This window comes from Peromyscus eremicus, chromosome 15 (assembly GCF_949786415.1).
Source record: "Peromyscus eremicus chromosome 15, PerEre_H2_v1, whole genome shotgun sequence".
In the NCBI taxonomy this organism is placed as follows: domain Eukaryota; kingdom Metazoa; phylum Chordata; class Mammalia; order Rodentia; family Cricetidae; genus Peromyscus; species Peromyscus eremicus.
The window spans coordinates 42,010,389-42,031,261 of NC_081431.1; the positions used below are offsets into that span (position 1 = coordinate 42,010,389).

General features: G+C 45.0%; 1 protein-coding gene across 1 annotated transcript in view; it reads left to right on the plus strand.

The window, feature by feature from the left end:
• Positions 1–20,873, plus strand: part of Rgl1 (ral guanine nucleotide dissociation stimulator like 1) — a 256,031-nt gene that overhangs the window by 124,131 nt on the left and 111,027 nt on the right. The gene's annotated exons all lie outside the window — the stretch shown is intronic.

A 20,873-nucleotide genomic window follows, 5' to 3' on the forward strand; every position in this document is an offset into this window, starting at 1 on the left:
TAGGTGAATAATCTATTTGTGACGGGGGAACTGGGTCGGGTTGAAGAACTAGCAGTTTATAAGAGAGAAAAGTAGCTAACTAGCATGGAAGATGCTCAGGTCAAACAGCAACTCAATGCCAATTCAGTTTAGTTTTTATAAAATCCGTGGCGAGAGAGGAAGGATGTGAATTTGGCAGAATCCATGCTGAGTACCATTTCCCTGCTAGGTGAGCCAGGAGAACATTCTTACTCTGCTAAGTTAAGTCTTTTTCTTTGGGGAATGGTTGCATTGGCAAAGTGGGTTCATGATATGATAGCCTACTTAAGAAATGGGTTCTCTGAACACAGGACAGTTTTGGCTTGGTAATCAATCTAGAAGTTGTACACACATCTGTGAGCTGTCACTTGGTGTTGTCATTCCTCATCTTTTTGGAACAAATGCCAAGTGATGCAATTTTAATGTCCCTAACATATTTTGTGTCATTTTGCAATAGCATGATAAATTTGAATGAATACACTCTTCTACTTTGGACCAGTGCCCTTTGTCATCAAAGTATCCATCTTTGAAACAGCTGTTTGGTTGAGGGATAACAGGATGTGGCCATGAATCAGACCAAAGCTAATTGGCCTGTAGGGTAAGCAGGCTCATGACCTTGGCCTCATTAGTCCTGGCTGTAACTAGCTGAAGTAACCTGCCCTGTGGGCAGGTCACCTTCCTTCCCTGGAGAAGCTCCAGCATTTAGAAATTATCCAACAGGGTTTGTAATCTTGTTGCTCTATCTTCTTCTTACCCCAGTGAGGAATGCTTGGAAGATGAGTGAGATGGGGGAGAATCTGTGAAAATTCTGGGATTGGTGTTTGGGGACTACTGTCAGGTAGACAAAAGGAATTAGTCACACCTATGTGACAGGATTTGTTTCCGGTCCATGCCAGCGGGTGTTTCACTCGGATAAATGTTAACCTCGTTCCATCCTGGAAGCCACTGAGGTGGGTCTGAAGCAATAGAACACCTCAGTGTGTATTATGTACAGACATTGAGTGACCCTTTCAGCATAGTGGCCTCTGGTCTCAGCCTTGCCTTCCATCTTCATACCATCTGGATAAATACTTCGTGTGCCACACAGATTCTGGGCATGCAGTGGATTAATAAAGCTGCAGTTGGAAGCTATACACAAGAGCCAAGACTCTCCCAAACAAAGGAATCATGCCAGTAGTGGAAATGGAGTCACCAGCATCTCATGGAGGCCTGCTCTCTGCTCTTGGTTCCTTGGCGTGTTGCCACAAAGATTTGTGAGCATTCCCTGGTGGCCAGCCACAGGGGGAGGGAGAGCTTGTTTGGTCTCCTGTAGAGCTTGAGACCAAGTTGTGATCCTTCATATTTTCATGCAAGGACCAGTGTTGTAGAATATTACGGTGTGTTACTTTTGTTTATGTTGAATTTGTTTAACTCTGTGAAGCTGTGTTACTGTGCCTGTCTAAAACACCTGATGGTCTAATAAAGAGCTGAACAGCCAATAGTGAGGCAGGAGAAGGGATAGGCAGGGTTGGCAGGCAGAGAGAAGATACAGAAGAAAGAAATAGCCAGAGAAGGAGGAGGACTCCTGGGGCCAGCCACCCAGCCACCCAGCTACACAGCAAGCCATGGAGTAAGAGTAAGATTAACAGAAGTAAGAGAACAGGAAAAGCCCAGAAGCAAAAGTTAGATGGGCTAATATAGGAAAGCTGGCAGGAAGCAAGCCAAGCTAAGGCCGGGCATTTATAAGTAAGAATAAGCCTCCGTGTGTGATTTATTTGGGAGCTGGGTGGTGAGCTCCCTAGAAGAGCAAAAACAAACAACAACAGACCAGCAGTTATTATCAAAGATTTTTTTCAAAGTGAAATAAGTAGGAAAAAAAAAAACAACAATAAAAACCTGAGATGAGACCATGACTACTCTTTTTCTTTCTAATTCTTCCTGTACCTTGATGCACAGTGAACATCTTTTTTTTGCTGGGCCAGAGAATTACAAATTTATCTTCTAAGAATCTCTTTTTTTTTCTTCCCTCTGTCCATGTACCTAATTGATGTTGAAGGCATCAACTTAGAGACCTATTAAAACAACAATAGCATGTTAGGATTTGTATGTGTGTATGTTGTATTCATGTGTGTTCACCTGGGTCTTTATTTGTGTGTGCAGGTCGGAAGTTGTCTAGAATCATTCCCTATTGCTCTCCTCTTTATTTTTCAAAGAAAGTCTCTCACTGAATCTGGAGCACATCGTTTTGACTAGACTGACTGTTCTTCCAGCCCCTGGAAGCCCCCTGTCTTTGCCCCACCACACCCCCAACAAGCAATGGGATTGCAGGCCTGTGCTTCCAAACGCAGCAGCTGGAGATTCAGACTCAGGTCCTCACACTTGCCCGGCAAACACTTTACACACTTGATTCATTGAACCATCTCCCCAGAGGATTGTGGGATGATGATAATAAGAAACATAAACAGTCACGGTATCTTTCCCAAAAGCCAGCCCACCTTACTAAGCTGTTCTGGAACTCCACCTCAAGGCCCTTTAAAAAAATAAAAATAAAAACTTAGGCAGGAATAATTCCTTGAATTTTATCCCCAAAGAAAAAAGTCACACACATGCTTCTCTGCATCTAGATACTCAGCTCCATAATTCATGTGTTGATTTTAACATGTAAGGGGCCATTCTGTACATGCTGTTCTGTACTTGGCTTTTTCCTCCTCAGTGATGTGTCTTAGAAACAATTTCAAGTTGGCATACACAGACCAATTCTTATAACCACTGTATAATGGATTATTATGCATCATATAGACATACCATTTTTATTTAACCAGTCCTAGGGCTGGGAGACATTTTGATGTATTTTTAAACACCGTGACAAATTATGCTTTAACAACCATTCCTCTATATCTTACTGAAATGTTCTGTGAACTCATAAGATAAATTCCTAGTAGCGGCATGACTCCTTCAAGGAGGATGTGAGTTTTATTTTTTATTTATTATAAAATTTATTCACAGGAGCTGGAAAGATAGCTCAGAGGTTAAGAGCACTAGCTATTCTTCCAGAGGTCCTAAGTTCAAGTTCCAGCAACCACATGGTGGCTCGCAACCATCTATAATGAGGTCTGGTGCCCTCTTATGACATGCAGGCAGAACACTGTACATATAATAAATAAATAAGTCTTTGAAAAAATTTTTATTCACATTTTTTAGCACTAGGGATGGAACCCAGGGCCATGTTCGAGCTGTGCAATCATTATAACTTAGTGATTCTTTGTATCCTAAAGAACACTAAATTCTCAGGTTTGAATAGAAAGCAGCCTTCACTGAATCTAGGATAAGGATGCTATAAGGATGTGCTTTTAATAGTGATAAATATTACCAAATCATGCTTTATAAAGCTTGTGCCCATTTTCACTCTCAAGAGTACAAACATGTGTTTTGAATAGGTGGAAAAGTATTGCTTTCTCAGATACCTGTAACTGGTTTCTGTTTTTATTCTTAAACTCTTGCCTGTGGTTTAGCTTCTAGACATCTGAGATATATATATAAATGATGTTCAAATCACTCCTCTTCCCTGCCTTGAGGCTTCATCCAGCTTTGAAGCCAACAAGAGAACCTTCTCTATCACACTTTAAATGTCCCCACACTGGCCTTGAGGCTACCAGGACTCCAGTTCTAGGAAGAACATCTCAGAAAAAAGAACTGATACCCCATGTTAACCCAAAGAAATGAGGTCTGGAGAGGCAGCCACCGGCTCCATCAAACCTGTGAGCATGAGAGTCTTCTTTGATGTTTCCCAAGGAGCTCAGCACTGAGCTTCAGCAGGGCTGTGGAGCTCATCTCCCAGAAGGGGACGCTGAGGGGGTGAGTAATCACTTGAGGGCACTTTGAAGCATGTTCAGTCATAAATGCTTCTCCCTAAAACCTGATTGGTGATGTCTGTTCGGCATCGTAGGCCTCCTGACCATCAAGCCTTTGGGTTCATGCTCTAGATTTGGGCACTGTATTTTTTTTACATATAGTCCAATAGCAACATGACACATGAAAACCATCTGAATGTCAGTCTTATGGAACACTGTAGACAGGAGACTGTGGTTGGTGGATAATAATTATCTCTGCTGGGATTGTGATCCAGCCTTTCCCCCAGGGCTTTGCTGGGACTGCTGTCCTATTTTCCCAAGTATTTGAAAATTCTAAGAGAAAATCTGGGGAAAAGTACAGAGTGATGATGCACAGTAAACTTCCCACTGCCTACTCACACAGTGGCATGGGCATCGACATGGTAAGAAGTGGTGGGGACTCCTTGCTGAGATCCCATTGCCGGAAAGAACAAGAGGTGTTGTGCTGTGCTGGATGCCAGGGTTAACTTCATCTGCTTTAACCACGCTTGGAAACCTCACTTCTGTGAGCAAGTGTTGGGTCTCCTGTGCCATTTCCCACTGTCCAGGTTCTACAGGACATTGAGGGGAGGGTAGAGATGTGCTGCCCCATGCTTCGGGGGCTGTGAATGGATGGAGAATGCTATGCACTAGTGTGAGCTCAGTCAGACATGGGCTGTGGACTGATACTCATGCTGGGAAATTAAGCCAAGTCTCCTTTGCCTTTTCCTTCCCTTCCCCCATCTTCCTCCTTCTCACTCCTATATTTTTCTCTGCTAAGTAATCAGACGTGGATCTTATTCCCATGATATTTATATCCTTAGTGAGATAAGACATGTAAAATAAGAAAGAATGCAATAAAATTCCAAATTGAAGCCTAGATAATGGGTCACAGGAGATCGGAGGGAGATGGAATTTCCAGCCAGGCTAGGGATATATGATGGTCTGTCTTGTTTTTGAGCTTACTATTTACTAGGAATGTGTAAGTGGGGTGGAATGGAAGAAAGGGCTCTCTAGATTTGGGGGTTGGCAGGACTGAACTGGGAAGTCTGTAAACACAGGGCATGGCGGGGGGGGGGGGGGGGGCCGGGGGACGGACGAATAACAATGAGATGATTTGGGCTGGAGCGAAGGGTGTACAAACACATGAGGGAGAATTTTTAATGGCATGCCAGGGCTCTAGCCTCCATGGCTTTGAATGTCTTTTGCAGTAGTTTAAACTGTTGTTGGAAGTGTCTGGGCTCGCCACAAGCGGCAGAGTCTAGATCTGCACACAGTTTGGGGCAGGAACTCCAGGAAGTCTAAGCAGGCAGGCCAGACACTGGAAGGGGTGCAGAAGAGTATGGCAAGATGACAGGTCAGCACCCAGGCAATCAGAACAGGCATTGGAGGGAAAGGAAGGTTCAGGGACGGAGCAGTGTGGGAACAGGTGGCACTTGGAAATGTCATCAGGAGTGAGGGAATAAAATGTGAGTCCGCAGTTAGCAGGCTCCAGACACTCCACTCAGGTTTGTGGGCTGACTTCCAAGCTGTGGGAGGAGAGAGCAGGATGGAAAGCGAGAAGCCGGGCCCCAGCCACAGAGGGACCAGGCGGAAAGCCAAGCCAGGAGTCAGGCCTGGAACACGGGGCCTGTCTAGCAGAAAAGATGGTTGGCTGCTCCATTCCAGAGCGCTGAGCCAAAGGCTTTTCATTCCTTGTGCTATGGTTATGGCTGATCTTAGATGCCGCTTACAGGTGGGAGCGAAGAGGTCCAGCTGTGTGGAGAGGACACTGCTGGCTAGAGTTGGGCTTTGTTTGGTAGGCCAAAGGGAAACCAGAAAAGTGAGCTCAACTGGACTGTTTTAGGGAGATTTGTGTGAACTGGTGTGGAAAATGAGCTGGAATGAAATGACGCTTCACTTGTGACAGATTTTAGCCATTCTCCTTCTGTATTAGAGAGAGTTCTCTCGGAAATGAATATACACATACATATATGTATACATATATATCCATATATATATGTATGTATATATATAAAGATTTTATTAAATCGGCTTACATGGAGATAGTAACAGCAATAACAGTAATAGCTGTCTCACACCTGAGAAGATGAGAACCTGGTAGTAGCTTGGTCCTTGAGGCCTCTCAGTGGTTAGCACATCCCTACAAATGATGTCTCGTACTGGAGAGGCTGAGGACTTGCTAGCTACTCAGTCAACCAAGCTAGGTGCTTAGGAGTTCCAGTTGACACCCCAACCTGGAGTTCCTGGAGAGCCCTGGTCCTTAGGGGTTCCAGTGTGACACCCCAACCTGGAGTTCCTGGAGAGCCCTGGTCCTTAGAAATTCCAGTTGACACCCCAACCTGGAGTTCCTGGAGAGCCCTGGTCCTTAGGAGTTCAGTTGACACCCCAACCTGGAGTTCCTGGAGACCCCTGGTGCTCAGTCAGTGATGGAAGCCTGGGAGTGCTGGTCCCGATATCAGTGAAGAAATGGGCGAGGGCAGCAGCAGGGTGAATCAGTGAAACAAGAGGGAAGGCCACGCGGGAAGACGGAGAAGAGAGCCTTCCCTGCGCTGGGTTCTTTCTTCTGGGCGGATGCTAGAAAGAAGGTGCTGTGCACATGTCGGGTGGGTCTGCCCACATCAATTAAGGCAGTCCGGGTAATTCTTCCAGGGAATTCTAATTAGTGGCACAGTGACATTAAAAGCAGCCACCACACCTTCCTAAGCACTTCTATACCTAGGACCGTATCCCTTCGTGCCCCCTTAAATCCTGCGAGGCAGAAAACTGATAGCATTACAGTCACTAAGAAGAAATCCAGAAAAATGTCAGCTTTATCTGTCCTTTGTCACTTTTTAAGTGGGGCTTTTAAAAAGGTGGAACTTACTGAAGTGGCTTACAAGGCATTTCTCTGGAGTGCTGTTCTGACACTTGCCACCCTGTGGTCAGGTCTCTTGTGTGCATGCTCTCTCCCATACATTCCCATTTATTTATGTACATGTTTTTTTATTACATTTATTCGTGTGTGTGTGTGTGTGTGTGTGTGTGTGTGTGTATGTCTCTGTGTGTGTTTTCTCATGCCACCATGAGCATGTGGAGGTCAGAGGACAACTTGCAGAAGTTGTTTCTCTTCTTCTACCATATGGGTTCTGGAAACAAACTCAGATCATAAGTCTTGGCAGCAGGTGGCTCTACCCACTGAGCCATCCTGCCATCCCTGTTCATTTATTTAATTGACACAAGGTCTCATATATCCCAGACTGGCCTTGAACTCACTATGTACCTGAGAATTGTCTTGAGCTCCTGATTTCCTGTCTCAGTTTCCCAAGTGTTGGGATCCCAGGCCAGTACCATCAAGCCTGACTTACGAGGGATTGAACTTGGGTTTTGTGCATGCTAGGTGAGCATTCTACCCACCGAGCTACATCTTCAGCGCTGGTCAGGTCTTTTTAACATACAAGTTTGGGCACGAGACTCTTCTGCAGGAAGTCTTCCTGTGATCTGCACTGAAGGTCACAGCTCCCAACCTGCACTCTGGCTCTTCCCACCTTACCCTTGGAGCCTTCTCATCCGTGAGGTGTGGCAGACGACGCTCCGTTCTAACTGGGACATTGCCTTTCTTCTCCTTGGCATCCGTTTCTGCTAGTCTTTGGCCGATCTGAACCCGTCTCCACTCTTCATCTGCTGACGTTTGCGTCCCGTTACAGTCATAGCTTTAGACGTGGCTGACCGCTTGACTGTGAATGAGGTGCCTCTCCTGGGGACCCACGCTACAGGACAGCAGTTCTCACGTGACTGCCGAGGACAGTCACTTGACTTGCTCTTCCTTCAGACTGTAAGTTCTTCTTTGCCTTTTTCCCTTTTCTCATCCTTCTCATTCCACATTTCCTTTCGTTTCTCCTTCCCCTCTTCGACATGGGGTCTTGCTGTGGTGCTCACATTGGTATCAGACTCTCACCTCAGCCCGCAGCACGGCAGACACTACAGATGAGTGCAGGACCATGCCAGCTCTAGCCTGTAAGACTGTTGGAGAGCTTGGCTTCCGGAGCACGCGCAGTTGCTAACTAGGGTGTCAGCTGCCTGCATGCCTGTCTGAGAGAACACACAGTACAGCCACTCCAGACAATTATGCACCCGCACCGGGATGGTGATGCTGGGAAGAAAATAGAAAACCCTGAAGAGAGCCACTAAGAACATAGCTCTTGAGAGCTGGTAAGTGCTTGACTGCACCTCCAGTTACTGGAGGAAATGAAGCACTAATGAACTCCCTAAGATGCTGTAGCTCACAAATAGTGGAATAGTATATTCTAGCAAAGGTGTTACTACATAAATGACCTAAGGAGAAAAGCCTTCCTTTGAAATTGCTTTATTTGGAGTCAAAAGACTTGGATTTTTGACTGTGGTCCAGTATTGATGTTGTGTGTGGTATTGATGTTTCTGTTTCTTGTGACATAAAATGGAGCTAATAATACTTCCACTTTGAAGGTGAGAGACGACGCTCAGGAGAGCACACGCAGCAGATGTCAGAAGCTGCGAAGCAGCAGAAAACGCTAATGGTCACCAGTACAGAACCATTTATACCTGCAAGTAGGTGTAAGTCACATTGTAGAATTAAACGCCAGTCACGTTGTAAGCACTCCATGCTGGGTAATCATGACCTAGCCAGGTGGTGCTAGGCTCAACCACACCACCCTACCACAGCTGTGGGCGGTCTTCACTGGGTACTCACTTTGTCTCACAGAATGCCCTTAGGGCACAGTGGGCAATGATGTGACCGCGACAAGTGGCCTTCTCCCCTCTATGTGGTCTATGGCCACCCCACGTTAGACCCCTAACTTTGGATCACACGTTTCTCTGCCTAGAATGTGCTCATCGTCCATCCTGTGCAGCACCCCGGAACTCCTCTCCAGCACCTTGCAACTAAGTCTGTTGAGCCTATACGCTTGCCTCAGTACGCCTCAGTTGGCTACGCTTTCTCTTTCCTGTGAAGACTCATGGGGATTAGTACTTCTCAAGTCCTTCTTCCCCTTTCAAAAGAGATGCCAATAGCTGGTCCTTTTCTCCCACTTGTTGGTCGGGGATAGCCCTGACACCTGAGCATTTCCAAGGTGAGGAACAGTAGAGGCTTTCCTTGAAGCCTGGGTTCTTGTCCTAACTATGTCCCGCCTGAGACGTGTGAGGCTGTTTGTAAATGGAACACAGTATAACACCAACACTGTAATTTGTGATTTAGAGGCAAGCTGGTTCCACACAAGCCCACAGTTACCTTCCTGACTGCTTACATTATACATCCCTGCATTTGTCTCCTCTATGAGGCGGTGTTCTCCAGAGAAGCAGAACTAACAGTGTGTAAGATCTATACCGAATTACAGGATTGACTCATGCAATCATGGAAGCTGAAAAGTCACAGGATGTACCATCTGTCAATGAGAGATCCAGGTGGGAGGTAGTGTAATTCTGAGAGCAAAGGCCGGAGAATCAGAAAGAGCAAGGATGTAAATCTAGTTTGAGCTCAAGAGAAGAGAGATGTGATGTCTCAGCTCAAGTAGTGAAACAGGGAAATTCTTCCTTCCTCTGTCCTGTGCAGGTCCTCAACAGTCTAGGTGAAGTCCACCCACAGAGGAGAGGGCAGTTTACCCACTGGGTCTGCAGTCTCAAATGCTAATCTCTCCCACATGCTAAATGTTCTCACAGACAACCCATAAATAATCTTCAGTCGAGACTCTCCTGTGTATCAAATCAGTCATTACCCCTCCCTTCCTTGAGGTCCAGGACCAGTGTGGACAGTCCAGTTGGTAAGTGCTCTGCTAAGGCTAAATGATTATTCCTAGCCTGATCCTTCACAGAGAATTATGGGATTGCAAAAACTAAAAGCATACTTTATGTTTCTATCTAGGAGACATTCACCTGGTGAGTATATTACAGCAAGCAGTCCCCCAAAGCCACGGTTCAGTTACCTGGGGTCAACTGTGGTGTGGACATATTCATATTTTTCTTGATTCTTGGTTTTCTTTTAATTTTTGTTTTGCCTTTATTGTCTCAACTTTTGAGAGAGACAGAGAGAAGTCACTTTCCCAAACGTTTGTGATAGCATGTTGTTATATGTTGTTTTGTTATTGGTTATTGCTGATTATTAGTCTCTTACTGGGGTAAGGGAGGACTATAAAGACATTGGTGCTCATGGCTAGACAATACGTTGTTTCCATTTTCGGGAAACACTATGTCAGTCTTTTTGTCATGTTTGTGAACTAGGACTTAAAAAAGTGTGTGTGTGTGTGTGTGTGTGTGTGTGTGTGTGTGTGTGTGTGTGTGTGTTGGGGGTTGCACACACGTGTGGAGGCCAGAAGACAACCTCTAGCGCTATCTTCAGGAACGCCATTTACATAAGGCTCACCTGGTTGGCTAGCAAGCCTTAGGAGTCCTCCTGTCCCTACTTTCCCGATGCTGGGGTTAGAAGCAGGAGCCCCACCACAACTGACGTTCTTACGTGGGTTCTGCAGGAAGAAATCAGGTTCTAATGCTTCCAAGGTGAGTACTTTACTGACTGCAATGCCACTCTGCTACTGGCCCCCTCTTCTTTATCTCTGATTCTAACTCTTAAGCCTGTCTCCCTTTCTGTTTCCTGTTTGGATGGCTCCTTCCGGCCCTTCCTTTACTAATTCTGATCAATTGCATTTCATGGGGCAGGGGTCACCTTAGAGATCATTTTCTCTGGAATATCCTCTTTCAATGCTGTACGTTTAGCCCGGGCTCGCCACCTGTACATCTTCTCTCAGCTTCTATCATGCAGTATTGAAACTGCTCTGTCTGACCTCTCCTTCATTAGTACTGTGAGGCCAGACATCACAGCTGTGTGGTTGAGTTCATTCTGAGATGTCTAGCAAAGGGTCCGGTATTCAGTGGACACTCAGTAAGCCTTTATTGCAGGATAATAATTAGGCAAAGACCTTTATCTTAGTTAAGATTCTCTATTGCTGTGAAGAGACACCATGACCATGGCAACTCTTATAAAGAAAACATTTAAGTGGGGTACCACCCTTACAGTTTCAGAGGTTCAGTCCATTATCATCATGCCAGGGAGCATGGTGTTGTGCAGGCAGACGTGGTGCTGGAGGAATAGCTGAGAGTCCTACATCTTGCAGGCAACAGGAAGCCGACTGACTGTCACACTGAGGGAGGCTTGAGAAAAAGACCTCAAAGCCCGCCCCCACAGTGACACACTTCCTCCAACAAGGCCACACCTCCTAATAGGGCCACTCCCTTTGGGGGCCATTTTCTTTTGAAACACCACAGCCTTTAAAATCTGCTCTTAAGTAACTCTTGGTGATGTGGTCTACTCTGATGAGTGGTTTTCTTATGAGCCCTACCAATTTCTATTCTGTTTAGTAGGTATATTTACTAGAGTGTAGGTCTGGTTGTCTTGACAAATTAAACAACTGAAAATTTCTACTTTTCTCTCCCAGAGATAGGCAACCACTGGCAGCTGTTCTGGGAGGCAAGAGTAAGCAGCGGGCCTTTTCTAGATGCTGTGGAGTGATTTCCTTGACTCCTAGAAGGTCTAATGTTTGTCTTAGAATTCTTTTTTTTTTTTTTTTTTTTTTGGTTTTTCGAGACAGGGTTTCTCTGTGTAGCTTTGCGCCTTTCTTGCATCTCGCTTTGTAGCCCAGGCTGGCCTCGAACTCACAGAGATCCGCCTGCCTCTGCCTCTCAGTGCTGGGATTAAAGGCGTGTGCCACCACCGCCCGGCTGTCTTAGAATTTTTGAACCCTGCACCCAAAGTCAGTTATTCTCTTAGGTGCTTGGGACAGATTCTAAACTTTCTGGGTCCTTTGGGGCAGCTTGAGTGGTGCGGATGTGTAGAGCCAAGCTGAAGAGTTTGCTGGTGCTTGTCCAACTCCCGCTCTACCCTGACCTTCCTCCCCTGGGAAGACCGGAAACTTTGACTGGATCAGGCTTGTGTGCCAAGATTGCCAGCCGCTTCTCATGGTAAAGTCATGAGCTAACGCCAGGGCGGTGAGGTGTCCCAAGGTCATGGCACAGCAACCCAGCAGGTGTACAGCCTGGCAATGCTGTGTCCCAAGGCCATGACATACCAGCCCCAAAAGTGGATAAGCCTGGCGGTGTGGCGCCCCAAGGCCCATGACATACCAGTCCAGTAGGTGGGCAGCCTGGCAAGATGTAGGTTACAAATTCCTTTGAACAAAGTTAAGTGCCATCTGCTTGGCTGTCAGAGGAAGAGGTGTCCCGGCCTCCCATATACTAGGTGAGCATTCTATCACACTGAGCCCAAATGCCTCACCAAGTTGCCCAAACGGGCCTTACACTCATCTGTAACCCATACAAGCCTTGAATTTATGACCCTTCTGACTCAGCCTCCTCCATAGCCAGATAGCTAGATTACAGGCTTGTACTCCCAGGTCTGGCTGAATACCATCTTTTTTTTTTTAATTTTTTTTTTTTTACAGTGTGTTCCCATTGGGTGTATGTTGAAAGAAATCATTAAATTTTATGTCTGTGCTTTGAGATGAAACCCAGTTTACTCTATCAATACTCCACCCCCAACACATATGAGCACATAGACATATAGACAGGTAGATACACACACACACACACACACACACACACACACACACACACACACACACGCACAGAGCACTATCATCACCACCACCACCACCACCACCACCACCACCACCACCACTCTTGGAGAAAGGATTAAAAGGGAGAACCAGGTAGGTGTGTGTGAGCTGTTGCAATTGTTAGGAGCAGCAGCTTTTCTGTTACCTAGAAGAAGCTAAATGAGCCGAGGTAACTCCCCCTCAGGCCCCTACCCCAAGCAAGGCAGTTTCCTCCATTCTATAGCCTGTGCCAACTAGCTTTTTGTCGACTTGACGCAAGATAGGGTCATCTTGGAAGAGGGAACCTTAATTGAGAAAATGCCTGTAGGCAAGTGTGTGAGATGTATTTTCTTGATGAATGATTGATGTGGGAGGGTTCGACCCACTGTGGGCAGTGTAACCCCTGGGCAGGTGGTCCTGGGTTGCATGAGGAAGGGACTTGAGCAAGAGCTCAAAACGGTCCACTAAATAGTGTTCCTGCATGGTCGCTTCTTCACTGCTGCCCTGCCTTCCCTTCATGATGGACCGAAGGTGTAAGGTGAAATAAACGTTTTCCTCCCCGCGATAGGTTTGGTCATGGTGCTTAGCAACAGGAAAGCAAATTAATATAAGACCTCACTCCAGGCTTTAAAGCAAGCAGGATCGGTATGGGCCACTGTGAACTGACTCTGTCAATTTAACAGGCAAATATCAAGGACCTAGCTATCTAAAATTTTTCTTGGCAATGCAATGTATGAAACATTGTCTGTTTTTTTTCTTCTTTGTTTTAAGAAAGTAAGGGTTATCTAATGGACACACAATCAACTTTCTAAAGTGTGAGACCCCACCTTTTCTTTGTGTTTCTGTTTCCCTGTGTGAGCAGTGAGCATGTGTTAACTTTTGTTAAAGTTTCATTCCCATCATGTAGGCCCTTCTTTTCTTTCCACCTTCTCAGACGTCGTTCCCGAAGCCAGGAACTTTCCATTCTTGGTTTCATCCAGAAGGCAAGTATTTCTGGGAAAACACAGTGTTTAAGCCATTCAGCAATTCTGCTGTTATGTAACTGACCACACTAAGACTTTCAATTAACTTTGGTTACATTTTATTGAAGAGTGTCAGAGAATAACTGCGATAATTTTTTTTCAAAAAACATTTGTAGGTTTTTAAAATAGACAGAACCCTCTTAAAAATCCACGCAGCATCTTGCAACAGTGGCAGAGGGCAAAGCTTGTTTGAAATATTGACAAGTCCGTTGACTCCTCCAGCACTGACTTCGGTGTGAGAATTTCTAAGTGCAGTGAGCTTTGTCCTCATTACTTGCACAGCTCTGACCCTCCTCCCTCCAGCCCGCTCTCTTCTCTGGTACTTTTTTTTTTCTCGCGGGGCACATATTATGAGACTGGTTGCGTGCCGCCCACTCCCGCCCCTCCCCCGGTGCTCCTGTGAACTCTTCCGTGGACTCACTCACATTTCTAGTCTTCGCCTCTCTTTCTGGCCACTCCTCTGTCACTGTCTTTAGTTTCTTTCTCCTCAGAACTGAGCCAATATTTTTTCCCCAAAGCAGAATCTCTTTTTATTTTACTTTATTTACATGTTCCTCCATTCTCAGAGTTCTAGTCCTAAAACTTTTAATTTTGTTGATTTATTTATTTGCTTTGCTCTCTCATTTTCTTGTAGCATAGCCTATCATCAAGTTACAGGGTTTATTCTTCCCACACCACTCAGAACCATTTCTTTCTTTCAAAGCTCTCCTACTGGTAATTTAGAAGGGCATTCCTTCCACAGCCTTCTCTCCGCCCCCTTTCCCCTCACAAGCTAATCTACAGACAAGTGTGATAGTCATCTAGTTGATTTGCTATTTTAGCATTTCAAATTATCTTTAAGTTTTTATTATTTTTTTCATACAATGTATTTTGACCATTTTTCCTCCCCCGACTCCTCCCCCATCCTCTCCACATCCCTATCCACCCAACTTCACATTCTCTCTCAAAAAACACAATCAAACAACAACAACAAAATCAAAGAAAGAAAATCAAAACAGACAAGCAAACCCAAAAAGGAAAAAGACAGAAAGACAGAGAAAAGAGAGAGAGAGAGAGAGAGAGAGAGAGAGAGAGAGAGGGAGGGAGGAGAGAGAAAACCCATCAAACCACTGGAGTCCGTTTTGTGTTGGCCAGCTCCTCCTGGGCATGGGACCTGCCCTGGAGTATAGTTTGATTACGTGGTGACACTCTGTTGAAGAAATGGATGTTCTCTTCCCCAGCAGGTCTCAATTGCAGACAACTTCTTGGGTAGGGTGGGCTACTTTGTCTGTCCCTGTTTTCCTGGACCACAGGGTCCACATCTTATCTCTTTCTATCCCCTTCAAGCATGTGGTCTCCCTGTACCCACTCTTTTCTTCCAAAGCATGCTTCTCTTTGTCTTCGAAAGTCTAAGTGACAACAGCCTTTTTTAAAAAAGCTGTATTATATGATAAATTTTAAAGAATAGTTTTATTTATTCTTTGACAATTTGATACATGCATATGGTGCATCTTAATTATATCCACCCAAGTCTTCATCCCCATGCCCCTCCCGGAAGACTTCAAACTTTTTAAAAATATATTTTAAAACCATGCATGCACATGTACGCCCATGTGCACTTAAGTGCGGGTGTCATAGAAGCCGTGAATGCCTGGGGCTGGAGTTACAGCTGCCCACCCTAGTGCTGCAACTGAGCAGTGTGTACTGTTCATCTCTGACCCATCTCTCCAGTTCCTGCAAGTCTTTTCAAGAGTAAGCCCTTGAGTAAGACAGAGTTCCACTCTCTCGGTGCCCCTGCTCCGCGTACTCTGAGCTGCTAATCTTACCTGCTGGTCTTTAGCATTGGAAAATCATTTTTTCACACAGTCCCTTTATACTTTTCCTTTCCTTATAAAATATAATTAACTTTAAGATAGTGGCAATATCTAAGGTTTATTTGTCATTCAGCCATTTTTATTAGTCCCTTATCGAATTTATAACACAACGCCCCCGCCAATCTAGCTGTCAGATCATCTGTCTCACTCTGGTTATTTTTGGCATCTGCAATTCTAATAACCATAGCAGGTCTCTGTGTGCTCAGCCCTGTAAGGAGCTAGCACACAACGGGGAGAGAAAGCCTGGCATCATCCCTGCCTTCACAGAGTTTACAGTCTAGGAAAAGAGTCTGTCAGTGCTAGTATTCAACTGTGATTGAGCCGCAAGGAGAGAGGAATATGGTGCTGTGTCTGCACATGATACCGGTATTTAAACCAGAGCAAGAAGAGGCTAGGACGTCCCACACAAGGAAAATGGAGTCTTCCAAGGCCCTCCGGCAGGAGGAGTCAGATATGTCCAAGATGTCGGGGAAAAAAAGCAGCTGAAGTATGAGAGTACATGGGGTGAGGGGGGGAGGCTGGGGTGGGCAGAGGCCCGCCTCAGCCAGGCTGCATGGGGTGTAGGGAGGGTTTAGGCTTTTATCCTTGACAATAGGGAGCCCCTAGAGGGGGTAAAGAACAGGAGGAGATGGTCATGTGATTTGAAAAGACGGCTCTGGCTACTGCAAGGAGGAGGACGGATTGAAGTAGGTGGGAGCATTGAACCCTGTGTTTGTCTGGGTTTGTAGCAACTCAGTAAGTGTTGCTCACTGGACTCAACAGTGTGTGGGGCTTAGGGCTCTCTGTGATCTTTGTATCATGAAATTCTGTCTTCAACCTGTAGAATCTTGAGCTACTTAAGAGGGGCCAGCTTTTTAACATCTTTAGTTTCCTGTAGTTTCTGCAGTTCTTTAACCTAACACATGGCGGCTCCTACTGCCATTAGCACTGAGGAGTAGCCAGGTGTTGGGATACTGTGCTAAAGGCTTGATGTGTATCATCTCAGTTCCTACTGTGAGCCAATGACAGAAGTCTTTCTAGTCCTATCTTCTTAATAGGACTAACTGGGTTGAAATGAAGGTCTTGCCTCAGGGTGAAGTGATTGGGCTAGACCTCCACTCTAGATGTCTTGACTGAAGAGCCGTTTTTTCCAGACCAGTCCTCCTTTACTTGAGGCTCACTGCTGTTTCAATACTGTGCTCACGACAAAAGGAGCTTCCTTTAGCTTTGGGGAAGAAAAGGTGATTGTCCAATAACTCCTTTGAGACTCTCTGTCAAAGCCCTTCATGTTCAGGTTAGGTCACTCACTCACCTTGCCCTTTGCGGTGTTTTATTACATGTCACAGAACCTGGTGACATGTCTCATCTGCTTGCCGTGTTTTGATCTTTACCTCTCTGGACTCATTTCTGGCTGGGTCCTTTTTTCTTTTATAGAAATCTATAATTAGATGAGGCGTTGATGCACAACAGCCACAGGTACAAATGGTATTCCCTACCTCAGCTTCCTCTATGGGTAAGCATCACCAGCAGTTAAGAGTAACCACCAACAAATGATTAAAATATTAGTTGAAAAATATTTGCTGTCACGGCCACAGGAGCCGTCTGCCTCAGGCCCGCCATTGTTGAACGGCATTTCCTTAGAGTTCTTCCTTCTTTCTTTTCCATCCCTTAAGGCAGCCTTTTCTTTAGTTGCAAGAGGACTACTGTCTAAAATTGGCTCATAAATTGCTTACATGAATAGAAAAATCTACTAGCAGAACATTGAGAATTTTAATTGATACTTTCTAGTATCTCTGTGATAATTAATAAGGTCAGTTTGCATTGAGAAAATGGCAGCAACTGTCTATTGTTTAAAGGACATTCATCTTTAACCAAGCATGACTGGCTCCTCGTCCTCTGCAGAGCAAGGTTGAAAGTTCAAGCAAAAAGTAGGCCAATGGGGCAACCCCGGGGTTTTGTTGTTTTTTTGATTTTGGGGTTGGTGATTGAACCTAAAGCCTTGGACATGCTAAACACACACTTTATCAATGAGTTGCACCCCCAGCCAGATCCCAGTTTTCACAGCTGGAAACAACCGGAACAGAATGCCCAGATGATACTGGGAAACTGAGTGTGGGAAGCTATTGCTAAGCAACACAGCCCACAAATCTGAAGACCAGGGAGAAGCATTCATGGGGTTGTCCAGAGGATCGAGTGCCTCGTGTTTCAGCCATACTTAGATATTGCTGGAGGTAAAATTAAGAAGTATCTGATTTATTTGCTTATATCTTCCTCTAAAATTGTTATTGGGGATCTACAGATAGCTGAATGTATAGTTATTAATAAAATTATTGCAAATGGCTATTACTAGTTTCATTTCAACTCTATTAGCAGTGAGTAGGAAAGGCTCCCCCTTATGTAGTAGTTTTGGGTGGAAGGAAACAATTGCTACTCAGCCATGGTAAGGCAAGGTGTAAAGGGATCGTAGACCACTCATTTCCTTTCCCCCCATAGTTGTTGATATTACTTCTTCTCTCTCAGGGCTGCTTTCCTTTAAACTTATGTTTGTTTTTGTTTTTTTGAGACAAGGTTTCTTTGGGTAGCCTTGGTTGTCCTGGAACTAGCTCTGTAGACCAGGTTGGCCTCAAGCTCACAGAGATCGGCTTGCCTCTGCCTCCCTAGTGCTAGGATTAAAGGCGTGTGCTACCACCTGGCTCCTCTAAACTTTTTATTTTATTTTATTTTTATTTTTTTCCTCTAAACTTTTCATTGGGCATAAGACATTGTGGTCCAGCCTTGAGTTTGGGGATGACAAAGCTGAGGTCTTGCTATCTCTAGCCATCTTATGTTGGCATTGTCATTTTCAAGACAAACTTTGTAAGTGACTTCATGAAGGTATGAGTGACATGTGACATGCTGTATGTATTTACCATTTGTAACTTGATGAGCTTGGGGATCAGTACAAAGCCGTGAAACCATTACCACCATCAAGGCCAAGAACAGGGGAATCATCTTCAGGGTTTCTTCCTGCTCCATTGTTATTGTTGCTATCATATTTATGTAAGATCTACTCTCCGGCAACTTAAAACATACAATAAAGTAGCTATCGGCCCTGTGCAAAAAAGATCTCGTATTACTGAAACTGTGTATTCTTTGACCATTCCTTCCTATCCTCCTCTTCCCACACCCACCAGACATCACCATTCTATTCTGATTGTGTATGTTTGACTGACTACTCAGATTCCGTAGGGAAGGGAGATTTTACATCGTCTTTCTGAGTTTGACATATTTCCCTCAGCATAGCGCCTTCCAGGTCCATCCAGGTAGTCATGAATGACAGGGCTTCTGTCTTTTTAAAAGCTGGGTAACTCCATTACATCCCATTTTCTTTATTCATTCATCCATTGAATGACAGCTAGATTATGTCTGTAGGTTAGCCATCATGAATATGCTGTAATAAATATGGAGGTGTAGGCATATCTTAGCGATCTGGAATTACATACTTTTATAAATATCCGTAATTGGCATTACTGAATCTTCTGGTAGATGTATTTTTAATTTCTTCAGCAACAGCTGTGCTGTTTTTCCTAGTGGATACTGCTTCCATTCCCAACAACAGTATACTGGGGGTCCCTTTGCCCTGTGTCCTCTTCAACATGCACACCTCAATGTGTATACCTCCTTCTCTTCTTCCTTCCCACCTTCCTTCCATCTTTCCTTTAAAAGTTCATTTCTAGTTAGCGTACGTTGTAGTCAGGGTTTCTGTTGCTGGGAAGACACCATGACTGCAGCAACTCTTAGAAAGGAAAACATTTCATTGGGGACTTACAATTCAGTCCACTACCATCATGGTGGGTCATAGCAGCGTGCAGGACTTACAGTTCAGTCCACTACCATCATGGTGGGTCATAGCGGCATGCAGGCATAAGGGAAGAAAGAGATAAAACAGCTGGCTTTACATGACTTAGAACTATCAGATGTTGAAGTCAATGAGGGCTTTTAAATTTTATTTTAAAATATTTCACCTATAGGCAATGTAATCAGTATTACCTTCTTACTAGGACTTTTGGATTAAAGAACACGTTCTTAGGAATAAACGCAAATGATCATTCTTGGTAAGTCTCTCTGGAACTATAATTGGGAAGACCTTGTTTTAGATTTCTCTGCATGGCAGACATAACTCAGCTTCTCATGGAGTCTGGGCCAGTAGCTGTTAGGGGGAAAGGCAATGGGAGAGAATGGAACCTTTTGGACAACTCTCCACGCACCAGGTGATTTTCACGTGTTACTTTATTTAACTGTTTTTAAATTCGGTGGGTGTTTGTCCCACTTTGTAGCCAAGGAAGTGGTATGTCAGTTGAAGGCACTGTAAGTCCGGTTCAAACTGGATCCTGTTGTCCCTCCCTTTACACAGCAGGTGCTGGAGGATGAGAGCTTTGGGAGAGCTATCTGGGAGGGGCTTATGAGGTCCAAGCCACCTTCTCCAGGAAGTCCTGGAGAAGAAGCTGCTTATCTCTGAAGAAGTTCTTCAGTAATCTTCACATTTACAGTCCGGACTGGGTTAGAGCAGTGTGGAAATCAACCTCAAGGGTCGCTCGGTTGCCTTTTGCTGTCTTCAGGATCACCAAATAAGTTCTCCAGGTGTGACCCAGAGCCCTGAGGAAGGCCTAACAAGTCTGAGGAAGGGTCTCCACATATTTTCTCTCTGGCTCCCGGGACACTCTGTCCTAAGCACTGAGCACAGAAGAAGGAATGTATGTGTATGTTGGTGTGCATATTTGATATTTAAATTACAGAAACAGTCGTTTTGGTTGAAAAAGAACATTCTTCTCTCTCCACAGTCTTGGACCCCTGAAGCTTGGGGCTGTCTGAGGAGCATTTGACTGCCTTGAAGACACACTGAAGTGTGCTCCCTTGCGTTACCCTTCTGGGGACATTGTACATCTGATCTCTGACATTACAGCTCATGATATATTTATTACCAATCAAAGCTCAGTGCTATGCCTTAGCACAGCAATTAGGTGGCGGTCCTTTTCAAATTGATCAGGGGTAACGCCTGTAAAACACTGGAGCCTTCAGCTTTTTGTGGTTGGTGTGGAGTTCTGGAAGGTGCAGTCTGGGCTGCATTATTATTGGTTATCTCTTGCTGTTGATTTATTGAAACGAGATCTTTTAAAATGTAATGTGTTGTCCCACATAGATCTTTGTGTTAAGATAAAATTTCCACCCGCTGTGTCCTTTGAAGGGGCTTTCCCTAGTGATTATCCCATTGTGTCCCCACAGTGCAGACACCACATGACTACTCACAAAAACTCCAGAAACCCCAGGACCACTTATGGCCCGTGCCACATACTGTCAGATCCAGCAAAACCCTGCCCAGCTTTGTCTGTCAGCCATAGCAGCCAGGAAGGCCGGTAAACTAAGCCTTATCAGAATCGGTTGGTGGTGCTGATGCATGCCTGTAATCTTAGTATTCAGGATACAGAGGCAGGAGGATTGCCACAAAAGTTCCAAAAGTTCAAGGCTAGCCAGGGCCACCTTTTGCCCAAACAAAAAGCAAGAAAGCCATCAAAGAAA